This window comes from Tyto alba, unplaced genomic scaffold (genome assembly GCF_018691265.1).
Source record: "Tyto alba isolate M040663 unplaced genomic scaffold, T.alba_DEE_v4.0 Super-Scaffold_21, whole genome shotgun sequence".
In the NCBI taxonomy this organism is placed as follows: domain Eukaryota; kingdom Metazoa; phylum Chordata; class Aves; order Strigiformes; family Tytonidae; genus Tyto; species Tyto alba.
The window spans coordinates 7,016,794-7,033,063 of record NW_024881295.1 but is presented as its reverse complement, the minus strand read 5'-3'; the positions used below and the strand labels follow the sequence as shown (position 1 = coordinate 7,033,063).

At 42.6% G+C, this 16,270-nt stretch overlaps 1 long non-coding RNA gene across 1 annotated transcript; it reads right to left on the bottom strand.

Annotated features, from left to right (window-relative positions):
• Positions 1-642: 642 nt before the first annotated feature.
• Positions 643-1,818, bottom strand: LOC116960021. The gene is made up of 3 exons (XR_004406149.2): positions 1,653-1,818; positions 993-1,025; positions 643-709 (listed from the first exon to the last, which is right to left on the bottom strand). It is a non-coding gene; the product is annotated as an uncharacterized LOC116960021 (long non-coding RNA).
• Between the last annotated feature and the right edge of the window lie 14,452 nt (positions 1,819-16,270).

Below are 16,270 nucleotides of genomic sequence, written 5' to 3'. Positions count from 1 at the left end.
TTTTTTTTTTTTTTTTTCCCCTTCCCCCGGCAGCTGAAACAGGTTAATCTGTTTTTATTCGTATTTTTGGAAGGGGGAAAAAAGTGAAAGTGCCTAAGTGAACTCGAATCAAAAGCTAACACGTCAGATCAGACCAAGGGAAGAGAAAGGCAAGTGGGGAGGAAAAAAAAAAAAAAAAAAAAAGAAGAAGAAAAGAAATAAAATAAAGTGATCAATAAAAATCAGTTTTGTAATCAAACCCAGAAATGGCTCGAACTGGGCTCCAGCCTCCTCCCTCCCAACTCTTGCTCTGCACATTGTACGGAAGTGCACAAAGTAGCCCAAGACAGGCGAATTTTCCATATTCCTAAAACATGTCGACCAACTCAAAATGGACGCCTCATTTTTTTTTTTTTTTACGTTTTAACTACTGCTTATCTTTTTACTACTAGTACTAAAATCATTCTTTCCCCCAGCAAGACATCCGAGAATCCGACCTCATTTTGAAAACATGCATTTTCTTACTTTACGCTTAGGAAAATGGATGTTATATTCTCTGCCGTCGGTATTTTTCAGCTAACGCAGACACTTTTCGGATGTTTAGATAGTGCATTGTAAAAACAAGAAGAAAAACCAAACACAACTGAATCGATCTGTTCCTTACTTGTTTCTCATTAAGAGCTGCTATTCTTGATTGCCTTTCATGGATTTGTTTCTTAAGATCCCCGTTCTGCAAAAACGGCAATAAGATGCATATTAAAGGCAAAGTGTAAACTAACCCCTGTAATGAATAAACTTGCGATCTAGAAATTGTTCAAAGGCAAAACCGTTCCACCAAAGCCGTACGAAAGCATGCACACACAAAACACCCTCCTTAGTAAGAAAGCTCAGTGCAGACTACAAAATGAGATCTCTTACTGATAAAGTTTCTCATCCTGCTGTCCCAGCACAACTGCGCTTATTACAGCAGGGATAAAATACTGAAGAAGAGAAAAAAAAGGATCTGCATTTACCTGTGGATCTTGCTTCATCTGTGCAACTAGTTTCTATAAAAAAAAAAAAAATCACCCCCAAAAAAGGAGGAATTAGAAACTGTTTCAAGTTTAATGGATTTTTTTAAATGTATGTATGTGTGTGGACGGGGGAGGGAGGGGGGTAAGGAACAAAGAGGCAAGTAAACACTGCGAGTCAGTTTCAAGCAAAGCTCATAAATATTCAAGTCTCGTCCTAATCTCTCCAACACACACACACACACACACACTCACTCACACTCACGCACCCGCGTACACACACACACACACACACACACTCACACAAGCACCGACCGCAATGTTAACTCCGCATCTCCACAACACACACACACACACATACAAAAAAAAAAAAAAAAACTCAGCCAAACAAGCCGCAAAACTACTTTGGCGAAGTGCTCGCCATTGCCGCGGGGGGCCGGGGGGGCCCGGGGGGGGCCCCCGCTTCGGCCCCGGCCTCCCCCGCCGCCCCGGCCGCGGCCCCGGCCCCGCTCCCCCCTCCCCTGATCGATAGACCCTGCGACAAGAAGCAAAGGCTACTTGCTAAGCATGCAACACTGGCTCCCTTCCGATCCTCCTCTCCCTCTAAAAGCACCGGGGATAGAAGAGCATTTTTTATTTGCTTATTATTTTATTTTTTTTTACCTGATGACATTGGATTTCCACTTTTAACGCCTCTTGCAAGCTGTGTAGCTCCATCCCTGCAACTTGCCAGGCACTTTCCTGCCACTTTCAGATCCGAATGAAGTTTTGTTTGTTTGTTTGGTTTGGTTTTTGGTTTGGTTTTGTTTGGCTTTTTTTTTTTTCTCCCTTTCTTTTCTTTTGCCTTTTTTTTTTTTTTTTGGCTCTTTTTTTTTTTTATCTCTCTCTCTTTTTGCAACCGACCCGCCAGCCAGCCAGGCAGCCACCCCTCCCTCCACGGAAAAAAAAAAAAAAAAAAAAAAAGTAATTAAAAAAAAAAGGAAAGAAAGACCAGGAAAAATTAAAAAAAAAAAAAAAAAAAAAAAAAAGAATGGCAGTAACAACAATATTTTTAAAAAAAAGCGACAACAACAATCGAAAGAAACAACTACTCAGTCTGCAAAGCAAGTTCTTTGCCTCTTTGCTGGGGACACAGACTCATCACTCACTTTCCGCCAAAGTAGGGGGGCCCCTCCCCCCGCGCCCCCGCCCGCGCGCTCCCGCGCCCCCCCCCCCCCCCCCGCCGCCCCCGCTCCGCCCCGCCGCCGTGCCACCGCCTCCCGCCGCCCCGCCGCCCCCGCCAATGGGGACGGCAGGGGCTGGAAACGGGAGGGACTATATTTCCTCGGAGTGCGCGCCTTGATTTCACTTTGCCTGGGGAAAAAGTTGTGCCTCGGCTGTCAATGCTAATTCGGCGGTGCCCGGATGGAGCGGCGGGAGGGGGGGGGGGGGGGGAGGAGCGGGGGGAGTGAAGGCTTGCAGCCCGCGCATGCGCCCTGGCGCCACCGCCGCCGCGGTGGAGCGAGAGAACAACAAAGTGCCAGAGCGCGCGCTGGGGCCCGCGGGGAGAGGGGCGAGGGCGGAGGCGCGGGGCGGGGCGAGCCCCCCCCCCCCCCCCCATCACGGGCTGGGGGGGTCACCGCTGCTGGGGTTGCTCCGCGGCGGGGTAGCGCGGCCGCGGCTATCCGCGCGTGTCTCCGCGGGGCTGCCCTAGGGCGGGGGAAGCGATACACACACACCCACACCCCCCGCCCGCCCTCGTTTGGCGGCGAGAGACAGGTCCCAGCGGCTGCGAAGGGGGAAGTTTCTTGCAGTCCCGTGTGTCGCGTCCCGTGCCCACCCCGCCCTCTTCTCCGCGCCTTGTTCCTCTTCTCCCGTGGGTGGACCCCCTCTCCCCTTCCCCGCCCCTGCCGGCACGGGGGTAGCTGCCCCCCGGGGCAGCCGTTCCTCACCCCGTCCCGCCACAAGCCGGTGGCGCCTCCCGCTGCCGGGACCGGCCCTGCCCGGCGGCGCGCGGCGGGCCGTTGGTGAGGGCTGTGAGGGGACCGGCGCGCGGCGGGCCGGCGGTAGGGGCTGTGGGGTCCGTCCCCCCCCGCCCCTGCCCCGCTGAGGGGCAACCCCCCTCCTCGCCCCTCAGAAAACTTCCCCCCACACAGCCCCGAGTTCCTGCCGGCGTCCCGGCACCTACAGCAGGTACCGGCTTTGACACCGAGTGGGGTTTCACCCGCTTCAGCACACGACGTGAGGCAAGAGGCAGCCGGGCGCCGGGGAGGGTTGCTCCCCCCTTGGCAGCTCATCGAGCTTCAGTTGTTCCCTGCTCACCCCATCCTCGACCGCCTGCTCATCCGGAGAAACTGCTGTACCCCTGGGTTGTGCCGAGCCCACTGCCGGTGTCCTAGCACCCCAAAATGGGATGGCAACCTGAACCATGTTAGAAAGCAAAGCATTTTTAGGGGAGCTAAATTGTTCTGCTGGGTGGGTGAGCTGCTTTCAGGTCTGCAGCTAACTGAGAGCACAAGCACCCAAACAGCGAGTCGCAGCAGCTAAAGGGGGAAAGGATGCGAAGCGTGGGACGCTTCGTCACTGGACCCACTCAAATGAACTTGCTGCCGAGGGATGACAACATGGAACCACGGCCTCGGTCTAGTTACTAAATAACAGCAGCAAGACTTTAAACTGGCACAGAAAGGTTGGCTTAAGTGGATACTCCAACCAGGTCAAGCCACAGTTCCTTGGCTGTCAGTAACAGAACACATGTGCCACCAGGTCACCCTGCACCACAGATGTGGTCTAGATCAGGTGCGAACAGAAACACATCACCTTTATGTTTATGTCACTTTTGTTCCACAAACATAGGCTTCCAGTCCTATTGACAGGTGCTACCTGATCCAGCACCAAGCCTGCTGTCAATTTTTAAAAATATATTTAAACCAGCAGCACAAATTTATATGAAGTCAGTGTTTTGCCATGTAGCTGCAGTGTTTTCAATGCAGTCATAGGAGCTGTGCAGTTAGATTTACTGTCGTCTTGACACATGGCCGGAGTGGGGTTGGAAGCCAAAAATAATGCTCAGACTAATTTTATTGGCGACAGTCAAAATTTAGGGCACATTTTAACAAGCAGTTAGCTGACGGAATGCTAGTGACGAGAACCTCGGTGCATACATACTCCCATTCCTGCAAAGATTGAATGCTGATACTTTATTTAAACTGCACTAAAACATTAAGTTGAAACTCACCCTGAATGGTTAGTCTGTATTTAAAATACCACTGTGCTCCAGATGTGCTTGGATGCCAATTTTAATAACTAATTAAACTCATTAAATACACCAATATACACCAAAACCAACTTACATCAACTATACTGTAATTAAAACTGTTTTGAGATATAACATGCTGGGAGTCCAAAACAAGGTATCCAGTTTTTGTTAAACTTCTGAAATATATTCTGTCCAAACATAACGCAGCTTCTTACACTAAAATCATATGAAGCTTCAAAGTGAAGTATTCTCAGCCTGCCAAAGTTAGGAATAAGGACTAAATTGAAAAATCCTATTAATCCTCCAATTAAATTATTTTAGAAGAGCCTTATTCAAGTTAGTAACATTTGTTATGGTAATGGACTACATTTACAGCATTTTTTTATTGTCTGCAGATGGCTTGAGAACAGGCAAAATCAAGAAGCTAGTTTCACTCTTTTTGTTGAGATAATGTCTAAGTCAGTTTGTTTTCCATAATATAGTTGGTGTCTGGATTGAAAATATCGGAGGAGGTGTTTGATTCTCAATCAATGAAGTGGCTTAAGTGTATGCAGGATTTTAAAAATCTGTGCTCATATTTGTAAAGGCACATACGTCAAACCTTCAGATACTGATGAATATGAAAAAGTTTCAATATAGAATCAGTGTAACTTCTCATGCATTCTGTACAAAGGTATTTTGTAGTGCCAGACCCAACAAAAGTAGGGCTTTGCAAGATACATAAATATCTGACAAAAGCTGACATCTGAAGTGAGGTGTGTGAGTAGGCTAGGCTTCTAAGTGGTTACTCAGAAATTTAAAGTGGCTCTAACAAGTTAATGAAGCATTTGAACTAACTTTTGAAAAAGGGAAGCCTGAAGGATTTTGTAAATTGGGACCTTTCTAACCTCTGGTTATATCAGTGCAAAATTTCTCTGAGCTCAGAATCAGGCCATCAACTAAAACTGACTAAACTGGTCAAGTATGATTTCTTTATGTGTTAGTTGTTAATTCATTGACACTATGATGGTCAATTTGTTTTAATGCACTTTTCATTGATAGAGCAAAGAGACTTTTTCTCAGCATTATAAAATAGTTACTTGTTCATCAGAATAAACTTAGCAATTACTGTTAATCTAACTTCTTGCAAAGAAGCGTACAGTTTCACAAAGTGTACAATTTGATGACATTACCTGCAAGGGCCGAGGGTTATTGTGTTGTCCTTCCCACATCAGTGAGATGCCGACAGGAAAAATTTAGAGATTTGTTTCAACCTGCCCACCATTCAAAAATTGGTTTATACATTTACAATGCTATGATGGGTCACAGATTATAATAGAAATATAAATTATAAATTATAAAACATAATGAAGTACACTGCTTTTCATTTATTAATACTGCTTATATTGTTTTTTTAGGGAAGTTGTGTAAAATACATTAATCTCTCAAGTACATTTATGCAATAACATTATGCAGTCACCTATAAAAATGTTAACAGCTTTATGCAATTTATTTTGAGATTACAGTGGCAAAAGTCATCCTGCTTACTGGAGGGACATGAGAGCTCAGTGAGCCTCCCTTACGTCTATTCATCTGTGTAAGGGATGCTTACAGTTTAGCTGGAAAAATGCAAAGGGAATGGGAGACCAAGTAGAATGGCTGGCAGCGTTGCAGAGGGGTCTGCTTAAGCATGGAAATTTATGCTCGGTGCTAACCAAAAAAAAAAATCATGTTATATGAAGTGTGACATGTCATGTGATTAAACACATTTTTCATTGATCCCTGGAAAGATTATCCTTGCTCTTAAAAGTTGCGGAACAGAACTTCAGAAACCCTGCAGAAGAAACTGCACCCCTCCTTTCTCCTCACAGTGGATATCATGTTCAGAGCCTGGGTGGGGTCTTTTACACACAAAAATGCTCTGCAGTCCTGGAGAAAAGGTGTGTGTTCTACAGTGACATACAGATGTAACCTCTCTGTTGTTCGTTTTCACGTGTCATTATTTAGATGAATAAGGACCAAGAGGCCAATTTTACAAACACTTCCACTCATTAAAGGCTTTATGCATTGGAATTAATTTGATAGTCCTTGAAAGTCCACTTTTTGTAACAATATTTCCTGCATACAGAGACTCGGGACCAATAATTGTATCAAGAACACAAGACACCCCAAAGTTCTTTCTTCTAATGCATCTGATTACAGGTAGCCAGGAATCCAACACCTGGGAGTTGAATCTCACACTTTAAATCCCCACATGAGGTGATGATGTTCCTCCCTTATCAGATACTATTACTGATTCAGGAAAAGACTTGCAAAGCTACAAAGGAGAACAAGGCACTTAATTGCTTTTGGTAATGCCATCTTTCTATTACAGTTAACTCAGAAAATCCACATCCACACATACTTATGTAATGTGCTACAAAGATGTGGAGGAATAAAGTACTGGATTTGTGTAGACAATCAATGGCTTTATTGCAAACTCCATGGACTTTGAATTCCTCTTCCCAAACTGGCAAGGAAAAGTGTCTGAAGAAAAGAAGATCATGGGCAGCTGAAGAAGAAAGGAGCAGCTGCTCAACACAGGCTGCCCTGGGAAAGTACTTGAAGCGAATGGCAATGTATCGTGCAGGTTCATCTTTGTACAAGCTGCTATCAACTTCCCTGCAAGAGCAAGGGCTCTTTCTGCAAATGGGAATAGCCAGTGGTAATAAACTTAGGAACCAGCCAGGTAAGAAGAGCGGAGCTTCAAGCCACACTGAGAGGCTTTAGGCTAGCTGATCAATAGTTAGTCCTGTATTTTCTGGATACATCCATCCTGCAGTATGTTCCTTCACCTTTCAAGATCGTCTGTCCGACTTAACTGAGAAGATGCTTTAGAGAACTGCAATTATTTTATGGAAGTAATTTTTTCCTCTTCCCAAAAGCAACTTAACTGGGGACTAGAGACAATGGCTATCTCAGTGAGATTGATAGATGGACCCAGCTCTTGTCTTTGGTGGAAAAACCTTCAAGAGAGGCAAAATGAATCAGGAAATTCATTAATTCCTTGTGATTATCAGAGGAAAAGGCTATGAAGAACAGTGAAATGCCAATGTCTAAGATACACAGGAGGCTACAACTTTCATTCAAGCTGAATGAGAGTCAAAACTGTCAGGTTGTTGCAAAAAGGGCTAAGATGTATAAACGGGAGTGAAGCCATTAAGATATATGAAATGATTCTTCTGCTCTACTCAGCTCCAGCAAAGCCTCAGCTGGACAACTATGTCCAATTTTGAGTACCATGCTTCAAGAAAGGTGTGGCTGAATTGATGAGAAAGCAGAGGACACCAGTAAGAGCAATCAGAAATTTGGAGGATGCTTGATCTACAAGGAAAGAGTTAAAGGCTTGGAGTTACTTAGGCATGTAGCAGGACTGAGGAGTGACATAGTAACAGTCTTTGGACATATGAAACCAGGAAGAGAGTAAGTGGTTCTTCTCATCCAGAGTAAGAGAACAGGAAGGGTTAGATTAACATTGCAGTGAGGGAGAGGCAGAGTAGATGTTACCAAAAACATATCTAAAGGCAAAAGTAGGTGATGCTGGTACACATTCCCTTTGGAGATGCTGGATTTCTAACTAAAGGTTAAGCAAACAACCTCCAGAAAGGATAGGAGTATTGTTTGATACTCTCTTGGAGGAATGGGAGAGGCAAGATGACCTCTTAAGACCTTTCTCAGACTAGTATACTATTATCCCTCTGATAATACAGCTGATGCATCATATTAGGATACCCTAAATTGCACCTACTACCAGCTTTCCTTCCTTACAGGGCCCTTCCTGTTGATACTCAGCTGTCCTGTCTTATGTTTCACTCTCTATCTGGCCACACACAACTCCTATTCCCAGTTACCCAATTACAATAGATATTACCTTACACCTTGCAACCTACTGCTTCTGTTGGTAATGCATCATAAACCCAGACTCCCCACTGATTGCTTGAACAGCAAAAGGAGAAAAAAGTGATTCCTTGTGACCATATTCCAGTTACCAGGATTTTTAGACTTCCAATCACCTTCATCTAGGGGGATAAAAGAAAGAGAGCAGACATGTTTTCTTTGTAATAATTCCAAAGGTAAAACATGCCTTGAAAGAAGTCTAAGATACTTCTAGATTTTAAGAAGTATCAAGATTTTTCTGAATGTGTTTATCTTCTTGCCTTACTTTTCCCACATCCACAGAAAGGATTTACACATACTGACTTTTCATAAATACTCCTAATATCAGTGAGGACAAGCACAAGATCCTTCCTAACTCAAAGACTCTAGAGGCTAGTAGATAGAAACACACTCTCCTGGCTTTTCAGTGAGAGAAGGATCACATCAAAACTGTAGAAGCTACAGTATCAGTATAACAGAAGACAGGATGTTATTCTAGGGTATAGTCATAATCCAAAAGCAGATACACAGCAATTTTAGGGTGCAACCAGACACAACAGTACTCAAGTTGGCCTGTCTCTAAAAGCTACTTTTACAAAACTGGAATCCACAATGGAACACCTTGAGGCTTTTCTTCAGTCTTTGGCAGATTTCCTTCTCCTTGCTCTAGCAAGGCATTCGGAATTTGGCTCGTGGGATTTTTCTGTCATGCTACATTCATTCGTTCATTCATATCAGCTGCATCCCAGTTCTGGAACATAGATTTCCTCAACACAGAAGGTTTGAGGGCCCAGAAGACCAGATTTGTAAAGGTGTTTACACGTCTGACTTGGTTCCCAAGCAGCTTTAGAAGTCTGACTCATCCTGCAAAGCACCAATTAGTCTGATTTCAAAAGGTGTTAGGTGCCCCTATACATTTACAGTCTGGCTTTTCCCTTGAGGCAGGAGCTCTTCAACCTGTAGTCTCAAAACCACTGTTTGCAATTAAATGGCTTCCTTTACATTACCAGCTCTAAGCATTTTTCTAGTTATAGCTCTCTCTTGTTCTCCCATTGTATTATAAGCGCTTTCCTGTTCTACCTTTCATCCTGTCCTTCCATCTACCTCATATTCCCCCTGATTTTTCCCAGCTATCTCATTTTAGCCTTCTATCTGGATCACAGCATCAGACCTACCAAGCAGACTATGAATCTCAACTTGGAGCAAAATTCTATTCTTTGTGCAGACAACTCTTACTGACTTCAATGGAGAATGCCTGATTACATCTGTAGAAAAGATTTGGCCCCATAAATGCAAAATGCCACCAGTATTTTTATGCATTTGACAAGCTACCAATGGGTTATTTGACAGTGTAAATCATCAGCTGGGCTTTTACTTTCATTTCAGTCCTTGGAAATTCCCTCCCTGTGCTGTCATGCCCTCAGGTAAAAGGACTTCTGAGGAATGCAGACATTCCAATGCAAGAAAAAAGATCTATTAAAATAAAAACTTTTGGCACTTTTGCAAGTCTCAGCAGCACTGCCCCCATACTGTTTTTATGAAAAACAGCTGCATCAGTAAGTGTAACATAGAACTTCAGGTAAGAGGGATAAACAATATATTTCTCTCTCTTGTCAGGAGTGATCGAATGATCATGAGGAATCGACTTAAATTCTATCACTCATGCCTCCCACCCCCACCCCCCCCCCCCACCCCACCCCCCCGTCACAATCTAGGCACACACTCTTTATTTGGGGGACAAAAAGGTAAAGTCAACTTCATTCTTTACCCAAATCCTTTTAATTCTAAATACCAAATTTAGGTTTTGTATGCTGCTTTTCACATCTCACATACTCTACAGTGCCTGGTAAAGTAAACGAGTGGCTTTTTGGAAGCATGATTCCCCACAGGGTATTTTTATATTCATTTTCCCTGGGAAGAGTTAAAACAAAGATTCTCTTCTCGGTTGATTTTTTTTATTATTATTATTCACTTGAAAGAACAGTATTTTGAATCTCCCTAAATAGACTTACATCCGTGTAAATGACCATACAAAATGTAATACTATGAAAACTCAAGCCCTATACTGTCCCAATATAATAGAGCAGCCTGTGTAGAAAGGTAGTTAAGCTCCACATAGTCCTGGACATTTGGGGAAAGCTGGTCAAGAAAATGTTCTTTCTGGAAAAGGCAAGGTGTGTTAAAGAATTGTACAGCGCAGCCAGTGCAGAAAGAACATTCAGCATCTTACTCAGGGGAGGAGATGTTCTTGGGCTGAACTGCTGAAACAAGTCCTGAGAGTGTAACACACCCCTGATTTACACCTGTGGTGTCAGTGCAAAGTATAATTGCTGCCTGTGAGATTTAAATCAATGCAGTGTGATTTTTAAAAGCTTTCATACTGGGCTAACATCACGAACTTTGAAGTGAAGGGTAAAATTCAAATGAGGTATAATAATGCTGAGCACTTCTGAAAATCCCTCCCATGACCTTGAGGCTCAAGGACTACTTTAAAATTTGATCAGCAAATTCTGGGTGTTTCTCTTCTCTTGTTGGAAATGGTGCTATCTTTTTTTTTTTTTTTTTTTTTTTTTTTCCCAGAGAATCAAGTCACTATGAGATGTATCAAGTTACACACCTGAAAACAAAGACCAGTCAAATTAACTACCTTTTGGAAAAAAAAAAAATCAGGTTAGAAGCACAAGAACTGAGGCATATAGCTAGTAAAGCACAACATTGTGTCAAAGTGTAAAAGGTTTAGAAAAGAAACTTAAAACCTCCAAGTGACTTAGTCACTTGGACTTTTGATGCTCCATCCCTTTCAGGATGAGTGCATTCATACTTAAGTCCCACTGAGTCATGGGTACTTGGCTCCTAATCTTCTTTGGGAAAATAATCCTATCTCTGCTGAGTATCACCTACTTCCAGACATTTTACCGTAAGGAAGAATTCAACAGGATATTGAAGTTCACTGCAAGTTCTCTCCTCGCTTTTAGTCGATCTGTCTCCTTCCTCGGGAGTGAGCAGTCCGTACCTTCCAGCATCACTCTCCAGAGCGTGCCTTGACCTCCTTTTCAGGCAGGAGGTAATGAGCCAAATGTTTTTACAAAATGCTTGCTGAACAGGTTCAGCTCCCAGTAGCACACAGGAAAACTTGGGCAGCTTGATACATAAACCTGGATGAAAATCACAGTAATACAAAAAATGTCTCACAGTATGTCCAAGGTTTCCCAGGCTGCCGAGGAGATTTAGAAGCCTCTTTCAAAAAGCGTTATGAATTTAAATATATTGAAAAGTTTGGAAAATCCTTTGTTTAAGCTTTCTAGTAGGGAAGGATAGGAGAGAATAACCAACTATCAGCCCAAGCCTACTCGCTCTTCAGCCATACTGTTATGGTAGAGGTACCTGTGCTACTAATGTCTTCACTCTACCAAACAAGTCATCTGTCATGGGAGAAATTTTGTGTTTGTCCTAATACCCTAGAAACCAGGCCTGGCTTTGGCAAAGGCCACAAACTTTCTGATCTCTGTCATCTTCTCATGGTCAGTGTAGAAAATACACTGACACCTGACACCTTGGCTCCATCCTAATTGATTTAGCTGCCTGATGCCACATTTTGCTCTTACACAAAGTGCCTGCAAACAAATTCCCAAGGTTTTGTTCCCCCATGTGCTGGCAGTGATTTAACCCAATGCCACTTTTACTTCAGATGAAAATATTAAATTAATTACTGTGACAGAATGCAACAGGGCTTTGTAGTGCAATGAACAGACAGTGACCCAGCAGGGAGCAAGAGGAGTATTACAATTAAGCTTTCACCTCTCTCTGGCTCTGTGTAAAAGTCTACAGCAGTACTGAGAAACATTTTCACGGGACAGTCAAATTTCTGCTGAATGGGATGAAAAGACGAAGAAGCCCATTTCACTGTATTCAGCAGGCTCCTGCACGAAGCCCTGCTTAACATTTCTGCTGAACAGAGCCCTAGGGCAGAAAATATATTGAACTCCCATAGTGGAGTACCAGTAATGGCTTTTTAAAACTATATCAATTTGTATCATTTGCTAAGCACGAATATTTAATCTGGTTTTAATTACAGAAACCTCTTAGATATTGTATTTCTTTTTTCTATTCCTCCCCACCCCCTTTTTCAATTTTGTTGTTGCTGCTGTTGTCCTGCACTTCTAGCCTTGCTCTGTTTTGCAAGGCTGATCCAGTCATCAGAACCCTTTTATCAATCTGCTTTGAAAAAAGAATTGGATTTCTTTTGTACATTGGGGTGAATTTGTAAATAACACTCGTTCAACAAATTTTGCTCCAAGGATCACTCTGGGAATATATTCAGATCAATATCATCCCTGTTAATATCACTTGAAAGTAACACTGAGCAGCACCACAGTGAGGCTATGGGAATATCATCTTCAAAATAGGGGGTCTGAGAAAGCCAAATGAGAAGTGTTGAGCAACAGGATATTTATTGTGCATGCAGCCCATGCGCTCATTCTCTGGAGCAGGAGATCCTAATTATCCCCTAGTATTGCAGCAGCACACGCATAGGCTCCTCGGTCCGACAACTGTGCTAGGAGCTGTACATGCTGAGGTTCAAAAAATAAATAAAATAAAATAAAATAAAATAAAATAAAATAAAATAAAATAAAATAAAATAAAATAAAATAAAATAAAATAAAATAAAATAAAATAAAATAAAATAAAATAATAAAATAGTTACGACAGAAAGTCCCTGTGTTCAGTGCAATTATTGATTGTGTCTTACTTAACACATAATCATGGGGAACAGCTTCAAAGAATATTAAAATGTACATTCTGCATTCTCAGGGGTTTTTTCTCTTCTTTAAATAAACATACTGAAGTTCTTTAAATAGTCCTCTCTGCACTAAGCATAAGTGCAACAAAAGATGTGCAAAGGCTGCAAAACACAACAGAGCACCAGAAAAAATAGATTAAACCCTTGAGTGAATGAGTCTTTCTCTCCTGACCACTAATGTTCTGGTAGGGTATTAAAATGCTCTCACCTCACTCACAAGCTCTCCTCCAAAAGCTAGTAAAACAAAAGGCTTTTGAGTATTTTTGACAAGTCACCAGGGCTGTCAAAATAGAGGGGGTATGCACACCAGGGGTATACACCTTGCTTGGTCTCCTTTCCCAGTTGAACATAGAAAGACTTCAAGTGCCTCTGCAGGTCTCGGGTATAATGGTGTCTCCTGTGGGAATATACTGTCCCCCGGCCACGGCCACGCTACGTAGGTAAGAACAAACAGACTGAATTGCACACAGCCTAGAAGTTGATGCAAATCTCAGAGCTGCAATTCATCCCAGATGAGCAAAAAAGGCCACTGGTGCCCTGATACTTCCTGTGTGTTTTCCACGCTAAATTCCCCGTCTGTATGCTTTCCCTGTGTGTTTCTGGGCTAAATGCCAGCCTCCCTGTCCTTGTCCCAGTTAAATACTAGGTGAGTTGTATAAGGATGCCAAGCAATTCATACTACTATGTTCTGTAATGCCTGTTTCACTCTGTTTATGTCTCTGCAGAAACCCTTTTTACAATTTTGCCCATTCCTGCAAGATTAGCATTTGACACGCTTTTTTAAATGCCCTTTGTTTTGGACTTAAATCCCCTTCTAGTCCTTTTATTTATCGGGAAAATCTTGTAAACATATCCCAGGCATACGACAAAACCAGAACCAGAAAGCGAGCAAAAGGAAGCCCAAATTTACTTTGAGAACATCTCATGATTTTTTTATTCGGTCTCATGATTAGCTAGGAACAGGCTGACTCATGACGTTTGAGAGCCCTGGCTCAGCAATACTGGTTTTGCTGTCAGAACGTCTGTGTACGTCCTCTGGTCCCTGCGCTCCTTCATCTCACCCTCAGCTGATTTGCATTGCTGGGGAAATACAGGATTATGAAAGTTAAAGGAAAGTAATGAAAAATAGTATGTATCTGAAGAACATGACTTAGAGAGGTCTCTCCTGTACTGGCTGGCTTCTGTTCCTAAAGGTTTCCCTTCAAATTCCCAGTCATAAATCTACACTGTAAAAAGTCATCATGAAAATAAATGTGATCTTACTAAAAGGGCTGGCCCAGGGACTTTCTGTTCTCACTTTCCCTCAGTGATGAATCCCTCTAGGACTGCTTTGCAGCAACCGAGTTAAACAAGCAAAGGTTTTGCTGGGATCCCATGTTTGCCTCACTTGATTCTACAGGACTGGAAGTGAGCTTGTTGGTCTCTGCTCTTCCATTTCTCAACTTGTGTCGATTTGTTACAATGTCAGTGATACAGTGCTTTGTGTTAACCTTTTTGTCTTAATTATCTTTATGTTAGGCTCTGAAACACATGATTTACCTTGCTGAATGCATTCCACACTCATCTGCTCTGAAGTGATAGGAAAATAGAAAATGTATTTGCCACTAACAATATTTTTGTATCTACTTGATGTAAAACATCTTCAGCTATTGGTTCAAATGTTATAGATAAAATACAAACAGGAATCCAGCAGTAATCATGAGCAGGATAGCAACCAGAGATCTCGCTTCAGGTCTGGACATCTGTTTTACAGTACGAAATACCATCAGTTTTGAAACACAATTCTGCAGCTCACATGAATAAATCTTGACACATGAGATTAGAACCACTGAAATCAATGAATTCCTTTATTTAGCCTTAACGCACATTGACTTCAATGAGGCTTGCTTAAGGACATGCAGGGTTTATATTCCAGTGATCCAGCTTGCTTGAGTTGGAACTGCAAGACTGGGTTTACAGCTTGCCTTTCATGCAGATGGTACTCCTGATCCTTCTTAAACCTAGGAGTCCTTTAGTTTCATCAAAGCCAGATCTGGACTCAACACACCAACAAGGTGGTAAAACTAGCTTTTTAGCTATATAATGACAGAATTATTAATAAAATAATAGCAGAGCAAGAGAGAAATTCAGCAAGAACAGGGTAAGAAAAGTAATGTTTTCATTAGCCACATGTTGAAAGGGAAAAAGTTGTATTTGGGCCCAGTCTTGAACACCTTAGAAACATATTCTCACCTTGCTCAGGAAGAATTTAGTGAGCACAAATATGGATGTCTTGACAAGATGGAGCTACACAGAACAAGGAGCTGCAGAAAAAAACATATGTGGCAAAGGTGTTAAACAGAAGGCCACAAAAGAAACTGTTTAAACCAAGTTCACCTAACTCTTGCAATATAGAAGGTTGCGGTGGAGAAACTCCACTTCTCAGTTCTGCACTCAGAAATCAAATCATTACAGAAATGAGTCTGCTCTAATCAACAAATAGTTTAGAAAACATATCCTCCTCCTTTCTTACCTTATACATAATCTGAAAGACACCTGAGTTTCCAAACACAGAATCTTAGAATGGTTTGGGTTGCAAGGGACCTTTAAAGATTATCTAGTCCAACCCTCCTGCAAAGATCAGGGACATCTTCAACATCTTCTAGCGAATGTGGAAAAATGTTCTTCATCTGGCTCTAATCCATAGTTCCTATAGCAGACCTGAAGAAGCCTTCAAGCTTGTCCTATAGAGAGGGTATACCTAATGCCAGCCTCAAGATGGACTAAAAAATGCAGTATAAAGGTTCACCATTCCAGCACACATCCTGGCAGAGCTTTATCACTACTAGATGACTAGACTGTGACTCATACTACAGCTCAGCCACAGGAGTCTGAGCAAACCCACCATTATCACCACACCCCCACACAAAATACACCAGAGCTTGGAGTTCAAACAGAAAATAGGAAACTCCGATATTTCTCCACTGGGACAGGTGAAAAAGTAAGGATGAGGGGATGGAGAGAACTCACCACCATCCCTCCACCACTCAGTGGATGGGACCAGGAGGTGTTTGGAAAAGGAAGAAGGTAGCACAATGTTGCTGGGGGTAATTGGTACTTGTTCCTGGAAACAAAGGGGATCTGAGAAGATAATGTGACCCCAAGAGGCCCATCTGAGACTTGATGCCCCCTTACTACCTCTTTCTTGTGGCTGGGGCTTGGATTTACACATCTGGCTCAAAAAAAATCTCTTTGTTATACTATTTGTAATAAAAACATAACAACCATTCAAGCCCTACTGGTTGATATAAAAACACCACCTTGGGATCGATTTTCATTTCAGTGAAAACAATGCTGATTGTTAATATG